Source organism: Myotis lucifugus, unplaced genomic scaffold, assembly GCF_000147115.1.
Source record: "Myotis lucifugus unplaced genomic scaffold, Myoluc2.0 scaffold_143, whole genome shotgun sequence".
Taxonomy (NCBI): Eukaryota; Metazoa; Chordata; class Mammalia; order Chiroptera; family Vespertilionidae; genus Myotis; species Myotis lucifugus.
In genome coordinates this window covers 2,623,390-2,640,250 of record NW_005871191.1, presented here as the reverse complement: position 1 = coordinate 2,640,250, position 16,861 = coordinate 2,623,390, and the positions used below count along the sequence as shown (strand labels likewise).

The window sequence follows — 16,861 nt, the reverse complement described above, 5'->3', positions numbered from 1 at the left end:
TTTACCTGTATAGGGTTTCCCCAAAAATGTATACACACTTTGAATAATTATCAAGGAGGTGTTTACTGAAATACATTTCATTTTCAAAAATTGAGCTATCAGCTGTTAAAGTGTATATACATTCTCTGGGACACCCTGTATATGTTTTTTGGCTTTACCTTCCTTCACCAGCTCCCCCAAAACTCTAAGATAGGAAGTCATTGAAGAGTTTCCAGCAGAAGAATGATATTTTACTGACACCTTAAAATATAATTCAGAACCTCCCAGGATTGTGTCTGGAGAGTGGCTAATATTCTGCCAGCTTCGTAGACAGCAGGGAAAGCAAGCCTGGCAGAGGTCCCCATTCCATTCCCCACTTGCTCCGTAGCTGGTAATTGGAAGACACTCTGCAACACTGTCAAATAAATAAAAGTATAATTCTGACTATGTGTCGAGCATAGACTGATGGGAGACAAAGATAGAAGCAGGAAGACCCATTGTGAAGCTATTTTAACTACTCAACGCAGGAGGATGGTGGCTGGTTATTAGTGTTCCAGTGGAAAAGGTGGTGAGAGGTGGGTTGGCTTCTGGATCGATACAGCATGAAGCTGATAGGGTTTGTTGGTGAGATTGGAGATAGAGTGAGAAAGAGTGAAAGTGAGGTTGATCCCATATTAACCAGTTAACTGGCACGTGTCCAAAACGGAAACCACCCCCACATGCCAGGATATTTTGAATTTAATTAAAAAAATCAACTTGCAATGAATATTATAAAAACAAATATATTAGTCACAATTCGGGTGTTCTTGAATATTTTCAGCTGAAAAAGCTCACAAAAAATGATTTTAAAGTTGGTCAGGGCTGCCACTTAAGGAAAACATTTTTTTTTTATAGACACTCGTGGCATGGGGGGAAGGTCCGCTGCTTGCATTTACAGATGCTTATGGTGTACAATGGGTTAATTATTCACATGTTACTGGGAAGAAGCATTTCTAATTCCTTAGAGCAGATTTGCTAGAGAATTCAGGGAAATGAAATGGAAACAGAAAGGTTGAAACCATTTCAGAGAAACATCGTATGCTTACAATTTTGCCTTACTAACCTTTATAAGAAAGCTAGTGAAATTATATCTTATTCATATTATCTGCAGGACTGAAACAAAGCAGTGCTGTAAAGATCGATACAGATATGATTGAAAAGGACCCCTGGAAAGGTGTATGAAAGAATACGACACACTGGGCTTGCTGGATGGCTCATTCTTTAGACTAACTTTATCATTTATGCTAATACTTCTCAAATGTTTATTGGACAACAGCTGCTGGCCTAGTTACATTGGAATCACCATCAGCACTTGTTAAAATGAGGGATTCTTGGGGACCATTCCTCCCAAATTGTGATATGCTACTAAGTTTGTGTGGTCTATCATTTATAAAGCATCCTCTGTTGATTCTAATGCATAGATGTTTGAGAGACTACTGGTTTATAATATTTCTTTAAGATGGCACTTTATCAAAGTTTGACCAAGAAAATTCTGGACTACCAAGAAAGCAGATAGTAAATGAGTATAGAAATTATCTATTTAATGAGCAAGCCAGCTATTTATAGGCCGTGGGATAAAAATCTATTAGTCTTCATACCTTTTAAAACCTGGGAAAAGAAATGAGTTGTCACAAAGTCTAGAGTTTGGTTGTATTTCCTTTTGATAGTAAACAAATATATGTCCTTACAGTGTTGTCTTGGCTATTTGCTGAAGGGAAGAGAAGAAAGAACACCAGGTTTACAAATATGGGTTCTAGGACCAGCTCTGGTGCTAACAAGCTTTGGCAGGGATGGCGGAAACTGGCTTGTACTGGGCACTTAGGAGATTTTCAGGAGTCTTGAAAGCCAGTTGTTTAACACAGTCCATATTTAAAATTAAATGATATCAATTTACAATTAAATTATATAAAGAAAAAAGGTAATAAGTACTGAGAACTAATCATTTCCTAATTATTTCTCTCACTTTTACTATTATTATGTATGATCTTGTATCTGTACATGGAAATGCTCTATAAAAGTACTATGGATGGAATTGTGTCCTAATAAAATCCATATGTTGAAGCCCTAATCCCCAATGTGCCTGAATTTGGGGACAGATAAGGAGGTAATTGAGGATAAATGAAGTCATCAGAATCCTGATAGAACAGGATTAGTTGTCCTTATAAGAAGAGATATTAAAGACTTGGCATGAGCTCTCTTTCACACTCCCTCCCCTCCCCTCTCTCCTTCTCCTTCTCTCTAGCCCTTTCCCTGGAAGAAAGCCCTCAGCTGAAACCAAATATGCCAGCATCTGGCTTCCATTTCTTCTTAGCTTCCAGAACTACTGTGGGAAAATAAATTTATGTTGTTTAAGCCACTTGATCCTTGGTATTTTGTCATGGCAGCCTGAGCAGACTAAGACAAATGGTGGGCTTTTGTGTGTTTCTCCCCAACTCCACATTTAGTGACATCATGTCAGTAGTTTGAAAGTGGCCATGCTGGAAGTATTGATATCACAGAAATTGGCAAATATTACAAGTCAGTGTTTTTTTGATTTATTGTTTCATTGATGAGTATTTGAAAAATTATGGTCTATGAAAGAAATCCAGCCCAGGACTATTTTTTGTATATTCAGAGAGTTAGGCATGCTTTTTCATATTTTTTAAAGGTTGTAACAGCAAACAAACAGCAACAACAACAAACACAGAAAAAAGAATATATGGCCACAGGCATAAGTGGTCCGCAAAGTCTAAAATATTTACTGTTTTTTTTTATTGAAAATGTTTCTTGACATCTGGCTCATTCCAAGCAGAGTGATGGAGAAAGTGTTAATAATACAGGGAAACTTAAAAGCTTTTCATGTCTTTAGTAGTTACACTGTGAATAGTACCGAAAATGGAAGAAATAGCATTTGAGGATTCAAAACCTGTTTTGCAGTTCAGCACAGAAGTCTCTCAGCACTGGCAATTGAAGGGAGTTTTGAAATATGTGTTTGTTGTTTCACTTTCATCCTGCTCATTCGTGTAAATAAAAATATCAGCCAACATTCATGTTGAAACTTCACTTACTCATCAGTTGCAACCATAGATTATGGATACTGTAATTCAGCAAAAATCAACAAAAGCATTTTTTTTGAGAAGCAAGTGGCTATATATAATAAAGACTATTGCATATTTTATTATTTTTAGTACTACATAGCAGTACTATATAGCAGTAGAACTATAATAAATATATGCATAGATGTGAGTGTATTAGTTAATGGAATTGCTACAGAATTATTTGCCATAAACTCATTGGCATAAAACAGCACACATTTATTACTTCTCAGTTTCTGTGGCTTCGGAGCCCAGCACAGATTAGCTGGGCTCTTTACACAGGGTCTCCCGAGGCTCAGGCAAGGTGTTAGCTGGGCTGTGTTCTTATCTGGAGACTTAACTGGAAAGGATCTGCTTCCAAGCTCCCTCAGATTGTTGGCAGAATTCATTTCCCTGCAGTGTTAAGACTGAAGGCTCTGATGTCTTTCTGGATGTCACCTGCAGGCCGCCCTTAGCTCCTTCCATGTGGGCCTTATTTCTTAAAGGCCAATTCGTGAGAAACAGAGTCTCTAGTGAGAGTCCACTAGCAAGGGGGACTCTTATATAATGTTAATTAATCACAGAAGTGATATCCCATCACCTGTGCAAGTCAGGGGTTGTGCGTGCCCACATTCAAGGGGGAAAGCATATGCAAAGGTATGAGCACCAGGAGATGAACACCTGAGAGCAAGCATGCCCATCTCAGTAAGCATCTATTTGCTGGTGTTGGTGAGGCAGTGGCAGAGAAACGATTGTGAAACATTTATCAGTGCACCACTGGATGTGGGTCAAGTCATCGAATGTCTTCGAACCTTAGTATCCTCATTCATAACATTATTGTGTTGGACAGCATGCCTGAACCTGCTTCCAGGGACACTTGGAGATTCATGATGTACAATAGCAGCTGAATTAAAAAAAAACAACAATTTAAACTTAATTAATTCAATTTTTCTCAAACTTGCCTGACCAGGGAACTTGGTGAAAATGTGAAACCACTTACCATCCTGTGGAGCTGTAGCACCTTCTTTGGGAAACTCTAGCCCGGGTGATTTCTAAAATCCACTAGCACATAATCCTGACATATTTTTACTTAACTTTTATCTCCCACCTCAGGACCTCTGCACTGGCTGTTTCTTCCACCTGGAAATTCTTTCTCCAGATCTTTGCTTGGTTAGCCTTTTCTTATTAACTCAGATGTCACCTTCTAATAGAATTCTTTCTTGACCATCCTGGTTTGTTGCCCTGTTTTATTTTAGCCAATGTGTTTATCACTGTCTGAACTAAAATTTTGGAGAGACTGGGAAGAGGTAGAGCAGTGCAACTCAAAGTGTGGTATGTGGACTGATGCTGCTCCAAAATTGTTTGTTACTAGTCCATGACAAGAAAAGGAGCATACTCCAGAATGTAAACCAATGAAGTCACTAAGTATGCTGCTAATTTCAGGTGATATTTTTGTTTGTTTCTTGCATTGTAGTTGTTTTTGACTTTGTTTATGAAGGAAATAGCATGCTGGTTTACATTCTGGTATAAATTTCTTAACTTAGACTATAACAAGCCATACTCAACATAACCATTCTGAGTAACACTGGGTTAGAGGATGAAGAAGAATTGAAGATCAAGGAGGTCCAAGGAGTTGGAGTACAACTAGATGGGAAGTAGATGGCAGGACAGAGGTGAATGGGAGGTGCTCTGTTTGAGAGAGAGTTCCAGATGAGAGAAACCCCCAGGAATTTTTAAGGCTCATGTTTACTGTGCCTTTAGAGAAATTTCATACAAGAAATTTAATTTCATATAAAGAAAAAGTTACCACTACTTGATGATTTTTCTGGATGGGGAAAAATTCAGTATTTTGAGGAAGATCTGTGTTAAAACTTTCAAATATCATCATTGCCCACTGGGTCAGTTTTCCTTGTGTGGAACAGAAAGGTGCAGTGAGATAGCAGGTTTGGCTTTATTGAATCCCCATGCAGGGGCTAACAGAGAGGAAATCCTCCGTGCCCAGCTCAGCTCATGCTGGGCTCCACATGGAAGTTGGGTAGATGCACACCTGATGAGTCCCTGACAGTTAGCTAGGGACTGGGAAGATCCTACACATGACCCTGTTGTAGGAGCCCAGGAATGGTCCCTGTCCTTGGTCCAATCAACAGCTACTCAGACAAAGTTTCCTGTTTCCATAGGTATGGAATCAAGTGACATACACCTCTAAAAATTTTATTGATTGATTCTAAGAATGTCCTTAGAATTCTTTGTAAACATCAATTTAATGGCTGAATAATGTCCTGTCATAAGGATAGAATAAACTATATAATTACTGTTTGGGCATTTTAGTAAGTTTGATTATTTTCTCTATTAAATGTAAACATCTTTTGACGTATCTTCATCTACATTTTGAAAGAATTAAATAATATTATCTAAGTGGATGTATACAAATGTGGCATCACATGTTTCTAATCTTTGTAGCGTCCCTGTGTTCAACCGCTGTCACCATTGTGTTCTTGAAGCCATGGATTTGTTGGTAGTGCTGGCTTGGACACTTTTTGATCTGAGCAGAGAAAGATCTGGTGTTCTCCTAGGCGCAGTGGTCGGCAAACTCATTAGTCAACAGAGCCAAATATCAACAGTACAATGATTGAAATTTCTTTTGAGAGCCAAATTTTTTAAACTTAAACTATATAGGTAAGTACATTGTTATTAACTTAATTAGGGTACTCCTAAGGCTTAGGAAGAGCCACACTCAAGGGGCCAAAGAGCCACATGTGGCTCGCGAGCCACAGTTTGCCGACCACGGTCCTAGGGAATTTTATGTCTGCTTGGAAGCCAGAATTTCACTATCAGTGATGTTAGACAGTCTTTGCCTTCTTTGGCCCTTATAGCTAATCTTGGATAAAACACAAGAGTGAGTGGTTCCCCTAATTTCAGTGGACATTCAACTGTACCTATGCTTTCATGGCCAATGCTTAAACTACTTATCACTCATATTATCTTGGGCAATTAGGGGAAAAAAAGCTGTTCTCTGGCTTAATATAATTTTTAAAACCATTACACAAACTCTTTGCAGCATGAATTGGTAATAGGCCTTCAATTCTAAAAGGATGCAATTGTGAGCAGAACCATTAAAGGATGGGAAAAATGGAATTGTCAGTGTCCTTGCTTTAAAATCAGTGTCCCCCATCAAGGTTATCCAGCTTTTCAACTTTCTTCTATTTTATAAATTTCGTATGTACATTATTTATGAAATAGCCAGACCCCTTCTTGTATCTGTTGGGAAATCACAGCATAACATTACATTGAGAGAATTTAGAGGAGGTCTCGTTTGACTGTAACCTGGACACAGTTTAGTGGAGAGAACAGTGGCATTTGTGTGGAAGTCTTGTAGGAGCCAAGTCCAAGCTATACCACTGATCATGAGGCAATGCATGTTCCTCAATCAGTCTCTTTCCTGCTTTAAAATTCATTTTCCACATCAAGATCAGGCCAATAATGTCTTAATTACTTACCTTTCAAAATTGTTATGAGTTATCACACAGTTATGTGTTATAAAAATATAAAGGGTTAAAACTAATGTAATGCGGGTATTTATGGGTGAACAGTCAGTGGATATTTAAAATTTTAAGTAAGCAGAAAGCCAGAAAGTCGAGCACAGGGAAGGCAAACTTCATTTCTCACTGTCTTCAGGCTGGGTGCTTAGCACATATCATCTTTCATAATGCTTATGACCATTCCGGAGAAACTGTGGTTCAAAGAGAATGTGTAAATTGCTCCATAAGACAGTATGGCTAAGTTGCTGGCAAAGCTGGGATTTGAGTTTTGATCTCTTTCCAAACATCGTGCTTTTTATACTGCATAAGCATTCACAAACTTTTAAAAGGGAAAAGCAAGCAAGCAAAACCATAGAGCTTAATTTAAATATGTTTATTCTAGTAGTTCTTAAATATGGGCAAACATAAATTCAGGTATATATTCCTGATAATTACAGCTCTTAAACAACTACTGAGGCAAACCAATTTACTAGTGAAGTGTAAACGAAACCACAGACCAATAAAACATGAATTAATTACACTGATGCAACAGGACCAAGGATAGCATTGGGCTGAAATTAAATCAATGCTGGTGGTGTGTACATAGCGTGATCCTAAGGCCCAGGCTTTTTGGATATGAGGTGTACATCCCCACTGTGGCCTGATGACTCATTTGTCTTCACTTTCAGTATCTGAACCACTGTTACTAGTAAGTCATCGTCTTTTTTGTGTGTGTCCTGAAACTAAATAATGTTTTCTTTTTTATTTATTTACTAGAGGCCCGGTGCACAAAAATTTGTGCACTCAGGGGGGCGTCCCTCAGCCTGGCCTGTGCCCTCTTGCAGTCAGGGACCCCTCAGGGGATGACCACCTGCTGGCTTAGGCCCGCTCCCCGGGGGATTGGGCCTAAGCTGGCAGTCAGACATCCCTCTGGCAGCCTGGGAGCCCTCGGGGGATATCCACTTGCCAGCGGGGAGCAGGCCTAAGCTGCAGTCTGACATCCTGAGCGCTGCTGAAGAGGCGGGAGAGGCTCCCACCACCACCGCTGTACTGGCAGCCGTCAGCCTGGCTTGTGGCTGAGCAGAGCTCCCCTGTGGGAGCGCACTGCCCACCAGGGGGCAGCTCCTGCATTGAGCATCTGCCCCCTTGTGGTGAGTGTGTGTCATAGTGACCCGTCATTCCCAGTCGTTCTGCTGTTAGGGTCAGTTTGCATATTACCCTTTTATTATATAGGATAGAGGCCTGGTGCATGGGTGGGGGCCAGCTGTATTGCCCTGAAGGGTGTCCTGGATCAGGGTGGGGGTCCCCACTGGGGTGCCTGGCCAGCCTGGCAAGGATATGATGGCTGATGGCTGTTTGCAGGCTGGTCAAGCCCCCCTGCCCCCAGTGGGAACCCTCACCCCATGGGGGTTTGGCCAGCCTGGGTGAGGGGCTGAGGGCTGTTTTCAGGCTGGCCAAGCCCCCCGGCAACGGAAGCTCCCAGCCTCTCCCTTTTTTCCTTTTTGTTTTTTATTCTGGGATTTATTTACCTTCTATAATTGAAACTTTGTTGCCTTCAGTGGAGCTCAGAGCCAGCCGCGGCAGGCTGGAAGCTTGGCTTCCTCCATCACTGGAGCAACCAAGCATCCTGCTCGTTCCAGCTCCGTGGCTGCCGGCCGCCATCTTGGTTGGGTTAATTTGCATATAGTCACTCTGATTGGCTGGTGGGCGTGGTTTAAGGCATAGTGAAGGTACGGTCAATTTGCATGTTTGTCTTTTATTAGATTAGATTCTTTATTGATTAAAGTATTGTATATGTCTCCCTTTTCCCCTATTGACCTCTCCCCGGCCACTCCCACCCCCCAGGACATGCCCTTACCCCACCACTGTCTTTGTCCATTGGTTATGCTTATATGCATGCATACAAGTCCTTTGGTTTATCTCTTACCTCCCCTCCTCCCTGCCTTCTTATTGAGGTTTGATGGTCTACTCGATGCTTCTCTATCTCTGGATCTATTTTTGTTCATTAGTTTATGTTGTTCATTATATTCCACAAATGAGTGATATTCTGTGATATTTGTCTTTCTCCAACTGGGTTATTTCGCTTAGCATAATGCTCTCCATGTCCATCCATGCTGTTACCAATGGTAAGAGTTCCTTCTTTTTTTTTTTACAGCAGCATAGTATTCCATTGTGTAGAGGTACCACCATTTTTTAATCCACTCATCTACTAATGGGCACTTAGGCTGTTTCCAAATCTTAGCTATTGTAAATTGTGCTACTATGAACATAGAGATGCATATATCTTTTCTGATTTCTTGAGATATATTCTTAGAAGTGGAATTACTTGGTCAAATGGGAGTTTCATTTTTAAATTTTCGAGGGAACTTCTTACTGTTTTCCACAGTGGCTGCACCAGTCTGTATTCCCACCAGAAGTGAGTGAGAGTTCCTTTTCCTCTACATATCCTTGCCAGCACTTATCATCTGTTGATTTGTTGATGATAACCATTCTGACAGGTGTGAGATGATATCTCATTGTCGTTTTGACTTGCATCTCTCAGATGATTAGTGACTTTGAGCAGGTTTTCATATGTCTCTTGTCCTTCTACTAGGTATATGTCCTCTTTCAAAAAGTGTCTATTTAGGTCCTTTGCCCATTTTTGATTGTATTATCTTCCTTTTGTTAAGTTGTATGAGTTCCCGGTAAATTTTGGAGATTAAACCCTTATCAGAGATAACATTGGCAAATATGTTTTCCCATGCAGTGGGCTTTCTTGTTGTTTTGTCGATGGTTTCTTTTGCTGTGCAGAAACTTTTTATTTTGATGTAGTCCCATTTGTTTATTTTCTCCTTAGTTTCCATTATCCTAGTTGTATCGGTAAAGATATTGCTACGACATATGTCTGATATTTTGTTGCCTATGGATTCCTCTAAGATTTTTATGGTTTCCCGACTTACATTTAAGTCCTTTATCCATTTTGAGTTTATTTTTGTGTATGGGATAAGTTAGCTATCTACTTTCATTTTTTTGCATGTACCTGTCCAATTTTCCAAACACCATTTATTGAAGAGACTGTCTTGACTCCATTGTATGCTCTTGCTCCTTTATCAAATATTAATTGAGCATAATGGCTTGGGTTGATTTCTGGGTTCTCTGTTCTGTTCCATTGGTCTATATGTCTGTTCTTGTGCCAGGCAGTTTTGAGAACAGTGGCTTTGTAATATAGCTTAATATTGAGAACCCTCCTACTTTGTTCTTCTTTCTCAGGATTGCTGCAGAAGTCTTCTTTTGAAAAGCATGTTCTAAATACTATTTGGCCTTCACTTGGGTTAAACACATCCTTTAGCAGTCATGTCCACCTCTCTTTGCTAACAGTACTTACAATATCATCTCATAGCACAGCCCATTGGAAATAAGAAACAAAAATGGGCACAGAAGTTGTGTAGTGGAACTCAGTAACCGAGTTCATCTGAATAATCCCAAACATACTTACATGAACATGGTAGGATTATTGTCCAAATGTATTGTACTGTATAGGACTTAGACCCCCGAACACATGTATATATTCCTCATGTCCCATGGACCTATTTTTGGATACTGGGCCATACTGCTCTGCTCTTGAGCTCACAGGAAAGACAGGGTCTTGGAGGCAATGGAACAGGGGCTAGAAAAATAAATATTCACAGGTATTAATGAATTTAGTCATGCTCTGGAGCCATATCTATGATAGAGTCAGCAGTGGTCTTAGTCCAAATAGTTTAAACCAATGCCAAAAGCTGAGCCTGGAGAACTCCGAAGTCTCAGCACCAGGGGCCTGAAATGAAATCTGCTCTGGAGACACGGCTTCCTCAGTGCAGCTGCCTTTCTTTCATTTCTTGTTGGTGAGCGCTAGTTCTGTGCCATGCAGGCCTGGGGGACATGTGGGTGATGATGCTTGAAAACATCTGGTGAGAGGTGAATGAGAGGGCAGGGGACTGTTGCTGACACACATTCTAAGCCATGTGTTCAGCACCATTGGAATGAATTTTATACTAGTAGTATTTGGCTCATCACCATGGCAGTAGCATGGATGACACAGGTCAAGCTTTGTGAGATTTTATTTCATTGAAATACACCACCCTACTAGCATATTTAGTGAAGCAATATGCCTTTTGGTAAATTGAGGACCCAGAAATAATAGTGCATGGAAGCAGCTTTTGAAATTCTCATAAGCACACTGAGAGTTGCTTATGGGGCTATGAATAATTCATCAAGGAGGAAATGGGACATGACTATGAAAAATTTTATCTTTTCCAAAGAGCTAAAGATGGTTGCAAAAATTTCAGTAGCGCTATTTGGGGTAAGAGTAGTGTATAGGCAAAAAGAGTACTCTGTTCATTCACCAACTTAAAAAATATGTGACTTTGTGTGGTCACTACACAATTAAATATACAGATGATGTATTATAGAATTGTATATGTGAAACCTATCTACTATTATTAAGTAATGTCACCCTAATAAAAAAAAAATATTTATTGTGAACCTGTAATGGCCAAGCATCCCTGCTCATTGCAGAGGATACAACAGTAAAGAGATTGACAAGGCCTGGCTCTGAATTTGTGAAAGTTGCATTTTGGTGTGGCAGATGGATATTACATGAGAAAACAAAGAAATAAAATTGGAAAGTGTCTTTTGCTTAGAGAAATAGGGGGAAAGGGGCACATTATGAAATTGAGGAGGCCAGCAGAGTCCATATTTTGAAGGGGTTGGGAGCTATGTTAAGTAATTTTAAATTTTTTATTAGTGTAAGGATTTACTAATAAAGATCCCAAGCAGAAGCAGAACATGTGACCTAGATTTTTATATGATCCAGTGGCTGTTCATAAAAAATGCATTGGAGGAGGCCACAGTGGAGCAAGGACTCCAGAGAACCACCCTAGGCAGAGGATGGTGATTATGTGGGATCAGTGAAGGTGGAGAAAAAGTGAGATACATTTAAATAGGTAATACTCACAGATAGATTGAATATAGTGGAATAAAATAAAAGAAGGTGTCAAGGATGATCACAACATTTCTGGCTTTGGTAATTGTGTGGTTGATGGTTTCATTTTGAAGAGGGGGCATTCAAGCATTCTATTGGAGATATCTGTGAAATATTTAAGTGAAGACAAGTACTAGGAGGTTGGACATATGAATATCAAGGTCAAAGGAGAAGTCCACACCAGAGATATAAATTTGGGAGTTATCAAGATGTAAGTGATATTTTAAGTCATAAAAATGGTTGTGATCATCAAGAAAGAATGATATGGCTTAGTCCAAACCCTGGGGACTATTGAAGATTTGAGTTTGGGTGGAGATGGAGGACCCAGCAAAGGAGACTGATAAATGGTGCCCAGTGATATAGAAGGCGCCTTTGATGAGAAGGCAGAAGCCTAGGAAAGGGTTTTAAAGAGGAGTTATTTCTGTCACATGCTGCCAGGATACATTAGGGGATCAGAAATGTACCTATTTGATTTGACAAAAGGTCGGTTGTTGGGGATTTTGTCAAAGAGCAGTTTCCTTGGGAGTGGCTGGAGCAGAATTAAAAGTAAGATTGTGGAGAAGCACATGCAGGCAACTCTTTTGAGAAGATTTAAAGGATAACAGAAAAATGGATTGGTGGCAGAGGACAGATCAGGGAACAGGTGAAGTTTGTTTTGTTGTATAAACATATGTTCATTTTTTAAGCTGAGAGGTATCAGAGCATGTACAAACATGGATGGGAAAGATACGATAGAGGAGAGATTTGTGATGTCCAAGAAATGGGATCTTTTAGGGGGTAAGTGGTATGGCATCTAGACGGTAAGTAGAAAAACTGCCCATTGGTGGAGGCCATTCATTTTTTTCTTAACACAAAATTGAAAGATAGGTGTCAGTTGATGGCGGAAAGATGAGAGTGTTTCTATATGAGGCAATTTGTTTTATCTGTGGAAGGAGAAGTGGAGTCATCAGATGAGAGCTGCTGGATAGATAGAGGAGAAGTTTTGACTCGTCTTCTCAGAGGTGAGGCAGAGAGGCTAAAAGGAATGTGTAGGAATGTCCTTTTGATGCTTCCTAAAACTGGTTGTGGGAATTTGATTTTTTTGAAACTTTCAATTGATTGTGTGAAGGCAAAGAAAAGTGGAGAATTGATTTCACAAGTTTTAAGGCTTTGCCTAAACAAGTATATAGAGGAACAGATGTCCACGGGACGCGGGGGTGTGTGTGGAGTGAGGTTAAGGGAATGATTGAAAAGAAGACATGGATGAGGAGTATTCCACTGTAACTGAGCCATAAGAAAAGATAAAATACTGACATTTACAACAACATGAATGGATTTTGAGAATATCATGCTAAGCAAAATAAGTCAGACAGGAAAAGTCAAGAACCTTATGATTTCACTCATGGGTGGGATATAAAACTGAAAGCAACAAATGAACAGACAAGAAAAACAAAATCTCATAGACCCAGACAAAAGTGGTTACCGGAGGGAATAGGGGTTTGGGTGTAGTGAAGGGTAAATGGGGTCAAATATAGGGTGTCACCCAAAAATGAATAAACATATTGAATAATTTTAAAGGCAGTTTTATTAAAATACATTTTATTTTCAAAATTGAGCTGTTAAAGTGTGTATATATTTGTTTGGGACAACCTGTATTTGGTGACAGAAGAGTATTAGACTTTGGGTGGTGGCACGCAATGCAATATACAGATGATGTATCACAATTGCACACTTGAATCCTACATAATTTAATTAATCAAGTCACCCCAATAAATTTAATTTAAAAAAGACACAGAATTTAAGCTATACAGAGCAAGCAAAGAGAGGGGAGAGGCTAATGAACAGTGAGAACGTGGATAGTAGATTAAGGATTGGTAGCCCCCATGAGGTAGAAGGATGTGGCAGAAGTAAGCAATGCAAGTGAGTCAAAAGTATGAGAGAGTGGTTTGAATTGAATATAAGAGGCTTGAAATGAGATTGTTGGAGGTAGTATGGTTTCTGTTGATGAGGAGTCCAGGGTATGATTAATGGTGTGAATGGCTAAAGTGGATTGAGGGAAAAGAGTGGAAGGTGCAGAGGTCAAGAAACTGAGAGTCCAGGAGGCTCTTTCATTTGTAGTGTTTTGAGCATTTCTCAAACTGTGCTTTATGTTGTACTGGAGATGTATAGGGACTGTTTTATAGAGAAGTGTTTTTTGGTTGTTTGTCTGTTTAAATACACTTGGTAAATGCTACATGCCTTTCAATAACTCCTCTTTCCCAGAAACAGACAGAAGTAGAAGACTCCAGGAAGTTCTGGTAGAAAGATACTTGTTTAATTAAATTAATTACCTTTAGTTCTATCTTGTAACTTTTTTCCTGACCACATCTTCCTTTCTTACTTTTTGCGAGACTTTCTTAACTATTCTCACCATTTTATTTTTCTACTCCTACATGGTCACACTTCAGTAATAATTCTGTGTGGACTTTAATTGAATTGAATTAAACCTATAATTAAATTTCAGAATAATTGCTTTTTAAACATTATTTAGTTTTATTCCAAATGCTGTTCCATTTATTCAGGTACTCTTGAGTTTCTAGGTTAAGTTTTATAATCTTTCCCCCACCCCACCACCAAACATATGTCCTGACTTAATATTTCTTCTTAATGTTATTTCTCATTATCTTTTGTTGTGCTTCTAATATGGTGATTATATTTTTCTATTATATTTTTTACCATTTTATTGCTGGTGCTTAAGCATGCTATTGATTTTGGTATATTCACTTTGTATCTGTCTTTATCACCAAACTTTTTTAGTGTTAAAGGCATTTTAATTGATTGTCTAAGGCTATGTTTCTTAAGTTTCAGTAAGGTCTGGACCAGTTTTTAAAGAAAAAAAAAATATTTTGAACAACTTGTGATGGTTGAAATTATTTTTTGAGGATAATTAGAATAACAGTTCTAAAATAGAAACACCTATAACTAAAAATGCACTTTTCATTCTGGTAGCTCTTAATCATAAATCACAAAACTAATAATTGTCAAATTAACAGCATTCATCGTATGTTATTATAAATTATCTTACTGCATTCAAAAGTGTGCTTGAGATGTGACAGCATCCTTATTGCCTTACCCAGGGTTGCTAGGTTCAGCATGCCTCAGACGTCAAGTTCATTGTGAAGGCTCATTCTCTCCCCACTTTTCATTGTTCCCATCACCTGATGAAAATGAAAAACTTATATGTTGTCTGACTTTGTTCTTTTCTTCTGAGGACTTAAAAATTAAAGCAGTAGTACTTGGGGACAATTGTGACCAAAGTATGTGGTTATTCACAATTATAATCATCTATGTCCTGCAGGCCAAATCTAGCCTTACCCATTCATCCACTGTAGATTTTTAAAAAGCTTATATTTATATTTCAGATGATCAGAGATATAAAAATATAAATACAAAACCACTATTGAGAACGAGTTTCCTGAGAATGTACCCATGAACCTTTAGGGTTCTATGAACCCAATTGATTTTGGGAAATCTAGGTAAAATAAAACAAAGCACCCCATGTAGTTTATATTTTATGCAAAATGTTACCAAATATACCTTTTCCTTTTCAGTTGATATTTGTGAGTTTACTGGCCCATGGTAATTAATGTTTAAAAAAATGATAGTGAAAATAAAAAGATAGTAGACATCTTGTTTTTGAAATTTGGTTGATTTTAATGGGAATTCCCCTAGTATTTCACAATAATCTGTTGTCAAATTTTATCATGTTTATTTCAGGCATTTATTATTTGATCCTATTGGTTATTAATAGATGAATTCATGATCTCATATAGTATATTAATAGATTTTCTAATATTAAGCCATTCTTGCATTACTAAATGCATATCATTTTAATAGTTGTATATAATTTAACATTTCAGGTTTAAAATTTCTAGAATTTCTAAATTTCTAAAATAACTACTTCCTAGTAGTTTATAACTCTGTACTTTAATTGGCTTTTATCTTAGAACTGTTTTTCTAATTGTTAGTGTTTAATATCAAGGTTTGTTAATAAAATGCATTAGGGAGAGAGTTTAGCCAGATGCTGAGGGGTGATTTAGGTTGCAGCTCAGCTCAAGATTGTTTTACTTGGTTTGTCTACCAAACCAGTTAACATGTAGTCTAAAGGTTATACAATAGCTGAGGATAGAGGTGAATGGATATAGTCCCCAATACCTCTCTAGGTCTCTCTCTTACCGTTTAAGGCTTGCTCTATCATACTTAGGTTCTTCTGTGTTCTGTATTTTACTTTTTCATCAGCCCTTGCATAGGTCAGGAAACATCTGCTCCCCCTCCCCACCCCGTTACATAGCATAGGGATTATTGATAACTTTGAAGTCTGAAACATTTGCTGGTGAAAGTAGGTCTGAAAGCTTTTTTGAAAATCACCATTGGATGCCTTTACATTTTTTATGTACTTTTTGATCTAGATTAATTTATACTTCTGAATTAATCCGTGCTTATGTGTTTCCCAGAAAGCAGTCTATTTCTTTAAAATGTTTATATTAATTAACAAAAATGTCAAAACATTTCTAAATATTTTTGAATATTTGGAACACAGAATTCTCATTAAAATCACCAATAAAAAAAACAAACACACACACACACAGGATGCCCACTATTATTTTTTAAAACATTAGTTGCCATCAGAAAGTTCTGCTGGTAACTAACATAGAGAAAATTCCCACAGAAAATTCCCAAGTAACTTGCAGACATTCAGGTCGTTAGTTAGATTCTCATTTGCATGCCTAACTGTGAAGGTTTGTGCCTCATTCAGTCTGCTGACCTCTCCTGCCTCTTCAGTCCTCTCTTGGACAACAGGACTGCACTCTCCTATTCTGCCCCTCTCCCTTCAGGGAAAGGAGGTTTACTTGCTATTTTTAATTGATTTTATTTTATTTTTTTTAATTTTCTGGCTCCTGCAACTTAGGGTTGACCTTTGAATGTTGTGGCCAAACATGTTTCTTGCTTTCTCTGCGCTATACAAACCATGGGGCACAGTGACAGGGGGTTTAGCACTGTTTACCAACTACTTTTAATTCCTTGGGATTCTTCCCTTTCTATGAACTTCTAGAATACCATGCTTCTGATGGCTTCTTGTCATTTTCCTTGCCTGCCACCATCCTGTTGGGTGATGGAAACTTCCTCAACCACTGCCCATTATTATTCCCATCTGCCAAGGCAGTGCTCCTGGGAGTGTCTTTGATCCAGTTCCCCCCAAAGCATAGAGACTGGTATGCAGGAGTTTTATTGGTGAGTGCTCCCAGGATCAG

At 38.6% G+C, this 16,861-nt stretch overlaps 1 protein-coding gene and 1 non-coding gene across 2 annotated transcripts in view; both read left to right on the top strand.

Annotated features, from left to right (window-relative positions):
* NELL1 (neural EGFL like 1) overlaps positions 1-16,861 on the top strand; it is a 672,205-nt gene that overhangs the window by 248,531 nt on the left and 406,813 nt on the right. The gene's annotated exons all lie outside the window — the stretch shown is intronic.
* Positions 258-397, top strand: LOC111827218. Its single transcript, XR_002830716.1, has one exon. It is a non-coding gene; the product is annotated as a small nucleolar RNA SNORA7 (small nucleolar RNA).